At 43.6% G+C, this 16813-nt stretch overlaps 1 protein-coding gene and 1 pseudogene across 1 annotated transcript in view; both read left to right on the forward strand.

The window, feature by feature from the left end:
* The window catches only part of LOC124622690, a 101725-nt gene that overhangs the window by 11564 nt on the left and 73348 nt on the right, over positions 1-16813 (forward strand). The gene's annotated exons all lie outside the window — the stretch shown is intronic.
* On the forward strand, positions 14033-14150 carry LOC124555128 (annotated as a pseudogene).

A 16813-nucleotide genomic window follows, 5' to 3' on the forward strand; every position in this document is an offset into this window, starting at 1 on the left:
CCTTCGTTAACGGAAAGCAGAAGCACCACAAGACAAAATAAACTCCAGTCTAACTGCGCAAGGCAAACTCTAAGGAGTGCCACTCGAAGACTATGCACTTGAAGATCAAACATAAAACACCCAGACTAACGTGCCGCTGAACGACGCACTTCCATCACCAGCGTCTAGTAGAGTACGGAGAGCAGCGTAGCCCATCGATATACACCCATGGGACGGTAAACGATGATAGCAATCCCAGCGACGGAGAGACAGGAGGACGAAATGACATCCCGCCGCACATACGAGGTGCAGCTAGAAAAAAACCGGACTGATGCTGGAAAAAACATTTATTTACAATTATTTACAATTTCATGTTATCTCCTTCAGTGTACTCTCCTCCTCGGTCTCTACACCGCTCCATACGAATTTACCACTGTTCATAGCAATGCTGCAGATCATTTTCGGTAAGTCCATACATTACTTCCGTCGCTTTTTCTTTTACTGCTTCAACAGTCTCAAATCTAGTTCCTTTCAAAGCTGACTTGACTTTAGGGAAAAGAAAAAAGTCACAGGGGGCCAAATCAGGTGAGTAGGGTGGATGATCCAAGATGGGAATGTTGTGTTTTGCCAAAAACGTCTTCACTGACAACGCACTGTGAGCTGGGGCATTGTCTTGGTGAAGGATCCATGACTTTTTTCTCCACAAATCGTTCCGTTTTCTCCGTACTCGCTCACGTAGGATAGCCAGGACGCTAATGTAGTAATGCTGATTCACTGTTTGTCCCTCTGGTACCCAATCAATGTGCACAATCCCTTTGATGTCAAAAAAAACAATCATCATTGCCTTGAATTTCGATTTTGACATTCGTGCTTTTTTTTGTTGTGGAGAACCAGGAGTTTTCCAATGCATCGATTGGCGTTTGGTTTCGGGATCGTAAGTAAAAAACCACGATTCATCGCAAGTAATAACATTTTGTAAGAAGGTGGGATCACTTTCAATGTTTTCCAGGATGTCAGAACAAATCATTCTTCGGCGTTCCTTCTGTTCAATTGTGAGACACTTTGGAACCATTTTTGAACACACTTTGTTCATGTTGAAACTTTCATGAAGAATCTGCCTAACACTTTCCTTGTCAACTCCTGTTAACTCAGACACTGCTCTGATTGTTAAACGGCGATCTTGTCGAACAAGTTTACCGATTTTTTCAATGTTTGCATCAGTTTTTGCTGACAATGGTCTGCCAGTGCGAGTGTCATCACTGGTGTCTTCGCGGCCATCTTTAAATCGTTTAAACCACTCAAACACTTGTGTTCGCGATAAACAATCATCGCCGTACACTTATTGTAACATTACAAACGTTTCACTTGCAGATTTTCCTATTTTGAAACAAAATTTGATGTTAACACGCTGTTCTTTCTGTACACTCAACATTTTCCGACGCACAGACAAAACGTCAACTACTTAAAACAGACGCCACGGGCAGACTGAGTGCAGGAGGCAGATGAAACTCGAGCAGTAGGCGGAGCGAGAGTCACGTGACAGGCCACGCGACTTTCAGCCTTATTGCATTCGTTTTATTGTTTCACCAGTACTAGTCCGGTTTTTTTTCTAGCCACACCTCGTAGAAGGTATTTCAAACTCAGGCTCGACGAACTACAACAGGCGAGATTTTGCTCCCTTGCGAATCAAGTTAGACGGCACACCACGCCGCTGTCCCCACTATCAACCGTAAAATCGCGGTCCGGTCTTCCCATCGGGCCCTACTCGGCGTCCAGACGCAAACAACCCCAGCCGAGCAGAGCTGCCTTCACGCCAAGGCAGCCCCCTCTTCCCTCCTCACACGCCTCCAGGTAAGCCCCGGCCAGCGATCACACACGGAAACAACCGCCTAACGGCAAAGCGCCATCTGAGTGAAAACTCAGCACTAAGATCGATACGGACTTGGGAATAAGCGAGCACCGTAACACGCAGTTTAGTGTTTTAATGGTGTAAAATTAACGTTTATTGTCAAATGAAGTGTGTTAAGAGCAAATATTAGATGTATGTACCACGTCTCCGTGCAGTAGAACCGTATTAAGGGATCTACATCTACATTTACATCTACATTTATACTCCGCAAGCCACCCAACGGTGTGTGGCGGAGGGCACTTTACGTGCCACTGTCATTACCTCCCTTTCCTGTTCCAGTCGCGTATGGTTCGCGGGAAGAACGACTGCCTGAAAGCCTCCGTGCGCGCTCTAATCTCTCTAATTTTACATTCGTGATCTCCTCGGGAGGTATAAGTAGGGGGAAGCAATATATTCGATACCTCATCCAGAAACGCACCCTCTCGAAACCTGGCGAGCAATCTACACCGCGATGCAGAGCGCCTCTCTTGCAGAGTCTGCCACTTGAGTTTATTAAACATCTCCGTAACGCTATCACGGTTACCAAATAACCCTGTGACGAAACGCGCCGCTCTTCTTTGGATCTTCTCTATCTCCTCCGTCAAACCGATCTGGTACGGATCCCACACTGATGAGCAATACTCAAGTATAGGTCGAACGAGTGTTTTGTAAGCCACCTCCTTTGTTGATGGACTACATTTTCTAAGCACTCTCTCAATGAATCTCAACCTGGTACCCACCTTACCAACAATTAATTTTATATGATCATTCCACTTCAAATCGTTCCGCACGCATACTCCCAGATATTTTGCAGAAGTAACTGCTACCAGTGTTTGTTCCGCTATCATATAATCATACAATAAAGGATCCTTCTTTCTATGTATTCGCAATACATTACATTTGTCTATGTTAAGGGACAGTTGCCACTCCCTGCACCAAGTGCCTATCCGCTGTAGATCTTCCTGCATTTCGCTACAATTTTCTAATGCTGCAACTTCTCTGTATACTACAGCATCATCCGCGAAAAGCCGCATGGAACTTCCGACACTATCTACTAGGTCATTTATATATATTGTGAAAAGCAATGGTCCCATAACACTCCCCTGTGGCACGCCAGAGGTTACTTTAACGTCTGTAGACGTCTCTCCATTGATAACAACATGCTGTGTTCTGCTTGCTAAAAACTCTTCAATCCAGCCACACAGCTGGTCTGATATTCCGTAGGCTCTTACTTTGTTTATCAGGCGACAGTGCGGAACTGTATCGAACGCCTTCCGGAAGTCAAGAAAAATAGCATCTACCTGGGAGCCTGTATCTAATATTTTCTGGGTCTCATGAACAAATAAAGCGAGTTGGGTCTCACACGATCGCTGTTTCCGGAATCCATGTTGATTCCCACATAGTAGATTCTGGGTTTCCAAAAACGACATGACACTCGAGCAAAAAACATGTTCTAAAATAGACTGTGTTCCGTGGATGTGCGCTCTGGAGGGCGGATGGAGGTTAGATGCGTAAGGGAAGGCTCCTCGCCAGATTGTGCTCATGCACGTCCGTCCTTTGTAAGTTTGCGAACCGAAGAGCAAGCAGGGTACTTCACGTTAAGAATCGCTGGCGATGCTGTGCGCAGACACTCCCACGGGATGTTTATCTTACACTAAGTGTTTTACACTACAACGGTTGCAGGTGTGAGTTACTGACAACACTGCCACAAGAAAAGGATATGTACAGATTCTACATATATGTCGGCAGACTATTATACACTGCTACAGTGGAAATTGTTTCTTAGTCGTCCTTTAACGTACTTACACTCTTCTTCGAGAAAGGCGAATTAGTCCACCACAAACGCTGCTCGCCTTTCGGTTTACAGACGGACTACACTGAAGAGCGAAAGAAACTGGCACAGCTGCCTGATATCGTGTAGGGCCCCCGCGAGCGCGCAGAAGCGAGGCAGCACGACGTGGCATGGACTCGACTAATATTTGAAGTAGTGCTGGACGGAACTGATACTATGAATCCTGCAGGACTGTCCATAAATCCTTAAGAGTGCGAGGGGGTTTTCCCTCGTTCTGTTTGCGAGTGGAACAGGGAGAGAAGATGCTAGTTGTGGTACGAGGTACCCTCCGCTACGCACCGTATGGTGGATTGCGGAGTATGTATGTGGATGTAGATGTAGATGTAGATCTCTTCTGAACAGCACATTGCAAGGCATCCCAGATACGCTCAATAGCGTTCATATCTGGGGAGTTCGCTGGCCAGCGGAAGTGTTAAAACTCAGAAGAGTGTTCCTGGAGCCACTCTGTAGAAATTCTGGATGAAGGGGGAGTCGCATTGTCCTGCTAAAACTGCCCAAGTCCGTCGGAATTCACAATGGACATGAATGGATGCAGGTGATCAGACAGGATGGTTACGTACGTGTCAATTCTCAGAGTTGTATCTAGACATATCAGGTGTCCCATATCACTCCAACTAAACACGCCCCACACCATTACAGACCCTTCGCAAGCTTGAACAGTCCCCTGCTGGGATTCATGAAGTTGTCTCGATACCCGTGTACGTCTATCCGCTCGATACAATTTGAGACGAGACTCGTCCGACCAGGCAACATGTATCCAGTCATCAAGAGTCCAACGTCGGTGTTGACGGGCCCAGGCGAGGCGTAAATCTTTGTGTCGCGCAGTTATCAGGGGTACACGAGTGGCCCTTCGGCTCCGAAAGCCCATATCGATGACGTTTCGTTGAATGGTTCGCACGCTGACACTTTTTGATGGCCCAGCATTGACATCGGCAGCAATTTGTGGAAGGGTTGCACTTATCTGACGTTGAACGATTGTCTTCAGTCGTCGTTGGCCCCGCTCTTGCAGGATCTTTTTCCTGCCGCGGCGATGCCGGAGATTTGACGTTTTACCGGATTCCTGATATTCACGGTACACTCGTGAAATGGTCGTACAGGAAAATCCCCGCTTCATCGCTACCTCGGAGATGCTGTGTCCCATCGCCCGTGCGCCATCTAGAACACCACAATCAAACTCACTTAAATCTTGATAACTTGCCATTGTAGCAGCAGTAACCGATCTAACACCTGCGCCAGATGCTTGTTGTCTTACACAGGCATTGCCGATCGCAGCGCCATATTCTGCCTGTTTACTTATCTGTGTGTTTGAATACGCATGCCTGTACCAGTTTCTTTTGCAGTCGAGGATCAGATCTCATTTAACCTGACCACTGATGGCTTCGATTTGGAGAATGTCACAGTGTATATAGCCCAAGAATCTCTTGTCTCGTGTAAGTGCTCAAAATAATTTCACAGAGCTCGGTAGACATCGAGGTCATTAGAGATGGAGCGCAGACTTAGATTAGGAAAATATGTGGAAAAGATCGGCCGTCTTCTTTCAAAGGAACCATCCCGGAATTCGCCTGAAGCGATTTAGGGAAATCACGGAAAATTTTAATCAGGATGGCCGGAACGGGTTTGAACCGTCGTCCTTCCGAATGAGACTCCAGTGTGCTAACCGCTGCACCACTTCGCTCGGTAGGTTTTAATAAAGTTACTATGTGAAGTACGTTCCTATAAACAATGACTGAGAAGTGCATAATTTGCAAGTGTGACGTTGTCGTTCGGCTATGTAATGTTGATGGGAATGGGGTTGAATTGGTAAATGTTGCATCATGCTGCTGCCTGTCGTTGATTGCAAATTGTAAAACCATGTAACTTTGCTGAAGTCCCTTGGTGATGAGTTGCTGAATGACCAGAAACTACAGCACTTTTCTCGCCATTAATTATGTTAGCGGAAGACTGCATAAATCTCTTCCAATCAGAAATTACTGATACTTGTAGAGTGAGCTGCTCTGAGTGGAGCCACTTACCACTTATCTCGCAATGTGGTGTCAATACGTCTCATCAAATAAGACTGATCATGTTTAAATCTAGAACAGTAATCTGTCGTAATGCACTGCTTGATTTGTGTTAAAATATCTGAAGTTCCATAACATGTAGGTGATTTCTGTTGCAGCGGGAGCCAATTTAAGCCACTGGGCCTCTTCAGGCGTTGGGAGATACTTAATACCCCTAAGCTGCGAAAAGTGACGCAGCCATTGATAGTGGAGACAATGAAATCGACACTATCAAATACATATTGATAGCATGTTACACTTGCTACAGGCTTTTCAGTGTGGTAGACAGTTGACAGCTCCAGCGGTTGAGCTTTTTTATATGATAGCTCAGTCACAGCCGCAAATAAGTATTCACTTAATAAACTGAAAATAACTGCAGTATACGGACACGTGCTCAGTGAAGTTATTTTGTCTACTCACATAGGAGAGCTGGACAGAAAATGCGGGGAAGCTGCTGTCTGTTTGCAAACTGAAAAGCGATTTTTTTTTTTTTTTGAAATTTTTGTTAAGCTCCTATGGGACCAAACTGCTGAGGTCATCGGTCCCTAGGCTTACAAACTACTTAATCTAACTTAAACTAACGTACGCTAAGGACAACACACATGCCCAAGCCCGATGGAGGATTCGAACCTCCGACGGGAGGAGCCGCGCGAACCGTAGCAAGGCGCCCATGACCACTCGGGTACACTGCGCAGCAACTGAAAAGCGAGCAGCACTCGTGATTGGGAAGTTGCCTTACACGAAAGGAGCGCTACGGCTGACGTACAGAGTGACTAAGAATCAATTTCCCTCTAACATTGAGGATAAGTGCAGTAGAGAGGATTTGGTATTGCCTGCACGCTCTTCACGTTGCAGACTTAACTGGGTTTACACTAGCAAGTCGCTTGCAGAAGTTATTGCTGCATGTTACTGCGAGTCGCTTGCAGCTTTGTTTACACAGCAGCGCAAGAATTAAGCTTGATCCTTCCGCAAGTTCTTTGGCAAGAAACTTGCGTCAACAACTTGCTTATACTGTTTACATGTTTTTTCAGTACCACCACGAGTGTCAGCCGAAGTGTAAAATGACAAGTGGGCGGGTGGGATATGCTGCAGCTCTTGTAATTGTAATGAAAAACGTGAAAAAGAAAAACACAAGTATTTGGGTTAGAGCGTGGATAATGAGAAGATCGGAGAATGGTGCCTATAATAACCTTTTGCAAGAACTTAGTATCGGGAGCATGGATACTTTTGAAAACTTCTGCAGAATATTCTCAAATCATCTGGAGTGTTTGTTGACGTTAATAGTGCCCGTCATATCAAAACGAGACACAAACTTCCGTACTGCTATTTCAGCAAAGGAACGTTTGCTAGTCACTCTTACAATTTACAGCTACAGGTGAGCTACGAATAAAATAGGCCTTTTCAATTATTTATGTGAAACATAGGAGACTCATACAAGTCCCTAATGTACTTGTTTCATATTCCCGTCAGCATGATTTCTCTGATCGTACCCGATGTATGTAGAGCCATTTTTGACGTCTTGAAAACGGAAAATTATTTGAAGGTATGTGAAAATACAACAATGAAATTAATTTTTTATTGAAATAAACAGCATTTTACCGAATGATATGCTTATAAAAATGTTTTTTTCTTCTGATGCTCATAAAATGGAAAGTGAGAAGCTAAGTAACTAGAACATGTAATAATTACACATCGTCTTTTTCCAGACTCCTAAAACTAGGAGTGGATGCAGGTGGCAAAGGGGTTGTACCCTCAAGTTATGCTACTTTTTCCGTGTACTTCTTTCACAGATGTGTCGAATATCGACGAGATTTCATTTAATACGCTCATCTTCTTCACTCCATCCTTAAAGTCCCGGTTATGCACGTCCCATATTTCGGGGTAGCTCTCCACGGCTTCAATAAAATGTTCTGTATCCTGTTTCATCCGTTCCCATTTCTACTCCATTTCCGAAATTTGTTTTCATATAATATGTGAGATGGTTGTATAAAATTAAGTCACCACATTAAGTAAAATGTTAAACATGAGTGTTATGCAGACGGCACACTTAATATAACTTGCGCTTCCTACCTGCAGGTCGCAGGTTCGAATCCTGCCTCGGGCATGGATGTGTGTGATGTCCTTAGGTTAGTTAGGTTTAAGTAGTTCTAAGTTCTAGGGGACTGATGACCGCAGAAGTCAAATCCCATAGTTCTCAGAGCCATTTGAACCTACCTGCAGGAAATAGAAATAAATCCTGAAAGCTGCAATTTACTTGCAGACACTTCTTGCGTGGTGTTCACACTGGAAGCGGAAAACGTGCAGCAAGTTACTTCCGCAATAAATTGCTGCAATAACTTGCTAGTCTAAACCGAGCATTATGGAGGAAGGGAGCGCATGACCACAACCCGGCGACCTACCTTCTCTCACGCTTCTAACCTCCACCCCCACCTTTTCACTCCGTTACGCTCCTAGAACACAATATACCCCTTAATAGCGATCTACTGAGCTCATATGGGCACAAAGTAATCACATTTGTTCTTCACCCACATTAGTCAGCCATATACATGAATTTCATACCATTAAACCAATATTTTCAATAATTTTTTCATCCCCTTAACGCGGAAACTATTAGTCCTAGAGAGAAAGGAATAGGATCATTTTGTAGGAAACTTAATATAGTTTACTTTTGTACTGGAGAACATTTTCCGTCGGAACCGCAGTTTTTGAGATAGTCAAGAAAGATATACATAAGTGATGTTTATAAGACCGCAACCCAAACCCCATCCTCACTCCTCACAAGGAAAGATTTTCAGTACCTTGTTCATGACACTCTCCACTAGCGCTGTACAAAAATTAGCGACTACACGAATTTTTTCCCCTAATTTTGCTTCGTTGCTTAGATTAACTGCTTAAGTTGCAGTCAAAGGTATTCCTGTGCATTTATTTTAGTTTGCATCTACAATTGTGAATTATTTACTCATCCGTTTTTCCCTCACGTAAAGGAAATGACAGGGTTTATCATTTTTACGTTTAGTATAATACACCTGTTGCAGCACTATCAAATCTCACTGATAAACCTCACCGAGATAAAGACGACTCAAAAGAAAAAGAAGAATTAGAGCTTATCGCATCACCGGCATCGAAGTTGTAGGACACTGCCAGGAGATTAACTGAAAGAGGAAGGGATCTACAGTGGCCGCATCAAAACAGCCATCCTTACATTCTTCTGGCGTCACCGAATGAAAACGGAAGGCCATTCCTTCCCACCCCAATCCCACTTTCTTAACCTCTGCGCTAACTTACTTCTTGTTTTACTCAAAACAATATTACACTCGCTCGCCGAGGTGGCCGAGCGGTTCTAGGCGCTTCAGTCTGGAACCGCGCGACCACTACGATCGCAGGTTCGAATCCTGCCTCGGGCATGGATGTGTGTGATGTACTTAGGTTAGTTAGGTTTAAGTAGTTCTACGTTCCGGTTTCAACCCGACGCAGGGGTCATCTTCTGGGCGTTTACACTGTGAAATTATGGATATCCGTCAGAAAGATTCCATTATACAACAGCTAAAATTACGTAAATTTAAAATATGTTACCCATTGGTCGACTGCTGGAAGTGTCACTCCTGTCTACATAACGGCAGGAAACTATGCGAGACTAACCCTTCGTATGGGCTTAAATAGTGTGCTGAGTTCACATGAATAGACGGCATTTAATACAGTTTATAATATGTAATTACTAGTCACCTTGGTTTAACATAAATTTAAGTGACAGTAAATAATAGAAGGACCGTCTATTCACGTGATCTCAGCACGCTATTTAAGACCATAGAAGGGTTAGTCTCGCATAGTTTCCTGCCGTTATGTAGACAGGAGCGACACCACCAACAGTCGACCAATGGGTAACATATTTTAAATTTACGTAATTTTAGCTGTTGTATAATGGAATTTTTCTGACGGATATCTATAATTTCACAGTGTAAACGCCCAGAAGATGACCCCTTCGTCGGGTTGAAACCAGTTGGCGGTATAATAATAATAAATGCGATTAAGACTGTTTTTGAATAATTGATTCTGAAGCGAATGCCACGAAGTGGTTCCTTCATCTTCGGAGTCAAATCAAAGTCACAAGCACTTAAGTCAGTGGAGTGCGGTGGATGGTACAGTACTTCCCAGTCCCATCAACCAAACAGAGCAGGCACAGCTTGCGCTGTAAGCGCCTGCGCATTGTCGTGAAAAATGATGGGTGGGTTGCACAGAAAGTGTCGCCGCTTCTTTCGCAAAGCTGGTCACAGGTGATGCTCCAAAAACGAACAGTAATACTGGGCATTGACGGTCTCCCGTGGAGCAACGTAATGCGTTACGATAACACCATCACAGTCGTACACGAGAATCACCATAACTTTAGGCCGCTCCATTCGCACCATCAACAGAACAGGCTCTGCTAACGGTATACCATGCGTTCATCATCTACACAACGCTGGTGACTATTTTGAAGGACAGTGACAGGTGCAAACAAGTAACTCTTTTGTACCGGTTGTGAATAAATACGTAGTTCCCACTGTTTAAGTTCCAACCCTCGTACATAATATATCAATATAAAACTGGTAGAACCCGATCTCGGGGAAGATCAGTTTGGATTCCGTAGAAATATTGGAACACGTGAGGCAATACTGACCCTACGACTTATCGTAGAAGCTAGATTAAGGAAAGGCAAACCTACGTTTCTAGCATTTGTAGACTTAGAGAAAGTTTTTGACAATGTTGACTGGAATACTGTCTTTCAAACTCTGAAGGTGACAGGGGTAAAATACAGGGAGCGAAAGGCTATTTGCGATTTGTACAGAAACCAGATGGCAGTTATAAGAGTCGAGGGATATGAAAGGGAAGCAATGGTTGGTAAGGGAGTGAGACAGGGTTGTAGCCTCTCCCCGATGTTATTCAATCTGTATATTGAGCAAGCAGTGAAGGAAACAAGAGAAAAAATCGGAGTAGGTATTAAAATCCATGGAGAAGAAATAAAAACTTTGAGGTTCGCCGATGACATTGTAATTCGGTCAGCAAAGGACTTAGAAGAGCAGTTGAACGGAATGGATAGTGTCTTGAAAGGAGGATATAAGATGAACATCAACAAAAGCAAAACGAGGATAATGGAATGTAGTCGAATTAAGTCGGGTGATGCTGAGGGAATTAGATTAGGAAATGAGACACTTAAAGTAGTAAAGGAGTTTTGCTATTTGGGGAGCAAAATAACTGATGATTGTCGAAGTAGAGAGGATATAACATGTAAACTGGCAATGGCAATGAAAGCGTTTCTGAAGAAGAGAAATTTTTTAACATCGAGTATAGATTTAAGAGTCAGGAAGTCGTTTCTGAATGTATTTGTATGGAGTGTAGCCATGTATGGAAGTGAAACATGGACGATAACTAGTCTGGACAAGAAGAGAATAGAAGCTTTCGAAATGTGGTGCTACAGAAGAATGCTGAAGATAAGATGGGTCGATCATATAACTAATGAGAAGGTATTGAATAGGATTGGGGAGAAGAGAAGTTTGTGGCACAACTTGACTAGAAGAAGGGATCGGTTGGTAGGACATGTTCTGAGGCATCAAGGGATCACCAATTTAGTATTGGCGGGCAGCGTGGAGGGTAAAAATCGTAGAGACTTGGAGATGAATACACTAAACAGATACAGAAGGATGTAGGTTGCAGTAGGTACTGGGAGATGAAGAAGCTTGCACAGGATAGAGTAGCATGGAGAGCTGCATCAAACCAGTCTCAGGACTGAAGACCACAACAACAACAACAACAACAACAGCAACATAATCCATTTGTGTGGTAACGTGGCCTTATTCACTTATTTATTTCACAAAAGTAAATTTGAAAAACCAGCGCGAACAAGAACAAACATCGTGTTAATTGTCAATAAGTTCCAAAGAACTTGAAAAGTTGCCGATGAATCTCGTGCTTGGAGCCGTTCTATGTCACAAGATGCTGTTCAGCGACTCAGAGAAGCAATCGAAAGGGGTCTGAGTGAGTCAACTCGTCGTTTAAACAACAAGTTAGATGTGCCAGAATCAATGACCATCAGCTGGCTCACAAATTAGACCACAAAGATTCCGCAACTCGGCACGCTGCACGTTACGATGCGATAGGAGCTGCACGCAACGAATACCTTACTGATGAAGCCAAATTCCACATCTGTGGAGAAGCTGAGAAACAGAACTGCCACATATGGGGAAACGAACCACCTCACATTACCATTGAATGTCAAAGAGAAATTACTGGAATCGCAGCTTCAGCAAGAAGACACAGCTGACACTGTTGTGCTCCGTCAGGGCGGCGCATCCCCCTCTTTTTGCCCTCATAGTAAAAGAACACCTAAATTAAAGATTCGCCGACGGGTGGGTAGCAGAGATCCTGCAACACTGTGGCTATCGCGGTCACTTGATTTGACACCCTTGCTACTTTTTTGTTGGACATGAAGTCAAGGGCGTACAAAGCTAAGGTCAGGGATTGCCAGAATCTAAATGCTCCAATCTAGAATGCAGCATCGTCTATTTCACAAGGCATGCTTGAAAATGTACTCAGGTCTGCTCATCAACGAAGCGAGCGAAGCGAGTAATATCTCAAAACGGTCGGAGGCATTGTTACAGTGCGATGAACATAAATATTGACAGTGAACATACATGCTTATTATGTAAATGTATCCATTATTTTTTGGAAATGGATCGAATCTTTATGACCATCTTGAGTAATAATCGTAGTGATTACTACTCTTGCCGAGCGAAGTGGCGCATGAAGCACATGAAGCTCGCGTTCGCTGTGCAAGATTAACAAGGTCCTATTGCAAGTGCGCTCAGCTTGAACACAGACAGACAAGCCACGCATCATAACCTCACAGTACAGCAGAGGGGTTGGGTTGTTTGGGGGAAGAGACCAAACAGTGAGGTCATCGGTCTCATCGGATTAGGAAAGGATAGGGAAGGAAGTCGGCCGTGCCATTTCAAAGGAACCATCCCGGCATTTGCCTGAAGCGATTTAGGGAAATCACGGAAAACCTAAATCAGGATGGCCGGATGCGGGATTGAACCGGCGTCCTCCCAAATGCGAGTCCAGTGTGCAGTACATCAGAAAGGCAACCAGTGGCATTCGCCTCTAACTCACGACCTCCAATAAGTGAAAGCAATAGAGTGCCCTCTTCAAACTCACTTCGCCGCATTCTCAGCTAGGCGGGCTGTGAGTTGTTTAGCCGACATAGCCGGAACTCAAAGAACACTTTCTGAATACCTCACATTTTAAGTTGTTTGGAATCGATACTAGGTATAGAACTGCATCTTTGCACTAATCCTGCGGTAACTAGAACAAGAAATAACTGAATTGTAAAAATAACAAATTAAATATTAAAAGTTGCAACGTAACAGCCAACTTTCAACCTCACGTATGATTTCCTTCCACATCTTGCTACAATTCGAGCTTCTCTGCGTCTCTAATGATCCCGTCCTCAACGGGACATTAAGTCCTAACATTGCATTCATCTTCTCATAAACAAGACGCTGTTACGACCAATTCTAGAATCGAAAATACTTTATATAGCTTTTAGGTGCATAAATAATTTCTTTGTGGAACATACGCTACTTAATGAATATGATTTTTATTGGATGATTTTTTTTTCACTCACACTTCTAGCATTAAGTTGAGCTACATAAACTACGGAAAACATTTCAGACAAGCTTTAAGTAAAGCTGGTAAAAACATCGTACGTACTGGATGTACACTTAAGATTCATTGAATCATAATTTTTGTATCGTTATGCATTGTATTCAGGCAGTGGCAGTCACTGTATAGTCTACTAATAGTATTATCACACAAGAAACGGGCTCAGTAAGTGTAAAACTACAGACGCAACGATGTGGCGCAGTTTTAACGCATAGTTCGCGCGTTTGGAAGGGATGTGTTAAGTAAACAGTCAAACGAAATACGTACTGCAAAGCTAGGCTAGAGGCACTCGCATAGCAGTACCAGTAACGACGAAAGTCATTTTATTATACCGTAGTAATAGAGTTTGTCAAAATCGCAACAATACTAAAATACAAATGAGAATTTTTTTCTTCAATCAGAATTTTTGCATCGATGATCGTATGTGACAGATTAAAATGGTGCGTCGCACTGGTATTTGTACCTCAATCCTTTTGTGGACAGTGTGCTCCCAATTACGTCATTTGAGCATGCCACATGGTCCGACACTGACATGAAGAATAAAATAATAAAAATAAAATATCTGTATAAAGATGGACTGCCAACGGCCTTGCCGCAGTGGTAACACCGGTGCCCGTCAGATCACCGAAGTTAAGCGCTGTCGGGCGTGGCTAGCACTTGCATGGGTGACCATCCGGTCTGCCGAGCGCTGTTGGCAATCGAGGTGCACTCAGCACTTGTGAGGCAAACTGAGGAGCTACTTGATTGAGAAGTAGCGGCTCCGGTTTCGGAAACTGATCTGCGGCCGGGAGAGCGGTGTGCTGACCACATGCCCCTCCATATCCGCATCCAGGATGACACAGCGGCCAGTCGGTACCTTTGGGCCTTCATGGCCTGTGCGGGAGGAGTTAGTTTAGTTTTTATGAAGATGGACTTACAGAGAGTAAAATAATCTTCGTTTGTCACATATGAAATCTTCTAAATCTTACTGTCAGTGTTAGTTCTGTAGTCATTTCACCGGTGTTTCCGATAGTCCGAATCCTGTTAGCTGACATGTATTTGTGGGAATACGAGAGTGGTCCATTCTAGCTGAGACGTAATTAATCAATACTGAACTGTGGCACTTGGTATTAGTCTAGTGAATTTTTCACATTTTTTCATAAAGTCGAACATCTTCACAGCATCTATGTGTTGAACGGTTCCCTCCTGCCCAAACTACGTGCCTATCAATGACACTGACCGCTCGATTGTAGTAACTCCCTTGACGGGTGAATGGCGCTAGTATTCTCTTTGGCGGCGGGGATAAACCTCAATCTTTGCCTTTTCTCTACCAGCGCCTGCACGAATTTACAGCGGCCAACATTCAGAGGTGCAGACTGGAAAGGCGCTGCAAAGTATTATGCACAAAGCTGATTTACTTTGCTGATTTTGTTGTTTTCTGTTGGGCTTAAGATCCACTAATCTCCATTCCGTCGCAATTTTTATTTTTTATTTTTAAGTCGAACGAACACACCACTTAGGAATTATCCAAACAGAGCGAAAATCCGTAGGTGTGATGTACATGTGCCGACAAACAAATGACTACAATGTCATAAAAACTGAATGACTGTTTCAAGAGAAAGCTTCACAAATAACACGTTAGTTCACCTCTGGCCCTTACGCAAGCAGTTATTCAGCTTGGCATTGATTGATGTTCCACATCCTGGAGGACCTCCTCACTACGGATCAATTGGAATGAAAGTAAATCTAACCTAATCTAATTTAATCTAATGATAGAATTGTTGGGTGTCCTCCTAGGGGATATCGTGCCAAATTCTGTCCAATTGGTGCGTCAGATTGTCCAAATCACGAATTGGTTCGAGGCCCTGCTCATAATGCTCCAAACTTTCTCTTTTGGGGAGAGGTCCGGCGACCTTGTTGGCCAAAGTAGGGTTTGGCAAGCGCAAAGACAATCAGTAGAAACTCTCACCGTGTGCGGAAGGGCATTCTTTTGCTGAAATGTAAGTCTAGGACGACTTGCCATGAAGGGAAACAAATCGGGGCATAGAATATCTTCTACATACCGGTGTTGTGCAAGGGTGCCGAGGATGGCAATAAAATAGGTCTTGCTATGAAATGAATTGAGACACCACACCATCATTCCTAATTGTCCGGCTGTAAGGAGGGCATCAGTCACGCTAGTATCCCACAGCTGTTCAGGGCGTCTCCAGACACGTCTTCTCTGTCATCTGGGTTCACTCCGAAGCGGGACTCATCACCGAGGACATTTCTACTCAGTCAATGAGATTCCATGCCCCGATGACAAGTAAAGCTTCTAACTGAATGCAATCAAAAGATAAAGGAATATACGTCACATATTTTGATACAAACCCAGTCATCAATACCTGCAGATGAACTACCTACATAAAGTGAGACAATTATTGAACTATATGAAACAAACGTAAATTAGTTGCAAACTACGGCGTGCACACAACATGTAAACGTCATCACGGATATTCGGATTTAGGTTATGACATGTTGGATACGCCTGCCATCATTGGTAATGATGTGGCGCAGACGAATAGCGAAATTCTGCATGACCCGCTGAAGCGTCGGAACATCGATGCTGTCAATGACCTCCTGAATGGCCGTATTCAGCTTGGGATTATTGCTGTACACATTGTCTGTAATATGTTGTTGTGCTCTTCAGTTCAGAGACTGGTTTGATACAGCTCTCCATGCTACTGTATCCCGTGCAATATTCTTCATCACCTAGCACCTACTGCAACCCACATTCTTCTGAAACTGCTTAGTGTATTCATCTCTTGGTCTCCCTCTACGATTTTTACCCTCCACGCTGCCCTCCAATACTAAATTGGTGATCCCTTGATGCCTCAGAACATGTCGTAGCAACCGATCCCTTCTTCTAGTCAAGTTGTGCCACAAACTCCTCTTCTCCCCAATTCTATTCAATACCTCCTCGTTAGTTATGTGATCTACCCCTCTAATCTTCAGCATTCTTCTGTAGCACCACATTTCGAAAGCTTCTTGTCCAAACTATTTATCATCCACGTATCACTTCCATACAAATAATTTCAGAAACGACTTCCTGACACTTGAATCTATACTCGATGTTAACAAATTTCTCGTCTTCAGAAACGCTTTCCTTTCCATTGCCAGTCTACATTTTATATCCTCTCTACTTCGACCGTCATCAGTTATTTTGCTCCCCAAATAGCATAATTCCTTTACTACTTTAAGCGTCTCATTTCCTAATCTAATTCCCTCACCATCACCCTACTTAATTCGACTACATTCCATTATCCTCATTTTGCTTTTGTTGATGTTCATCTTATATCCTCCTTTCAAGACACTGTCCGTTCCGTTCAACTGCGCTTCCAA

This window comes from Schistocerca americana, chromosome 1 (genome assembly GCF_021461395.2).
Source record: "Schistocerca americana isolate TAMUIC-IGC-003095 chromosome 1, iqSchAmer2.1, whole genome shotgun sequence".
NCBI classification, from domain to species: Eukaryota; Metazoa; Arthropoda; class Insecta; order Orthoptera; family Acrididae; genus Schistocerca; species Schistocerca americana.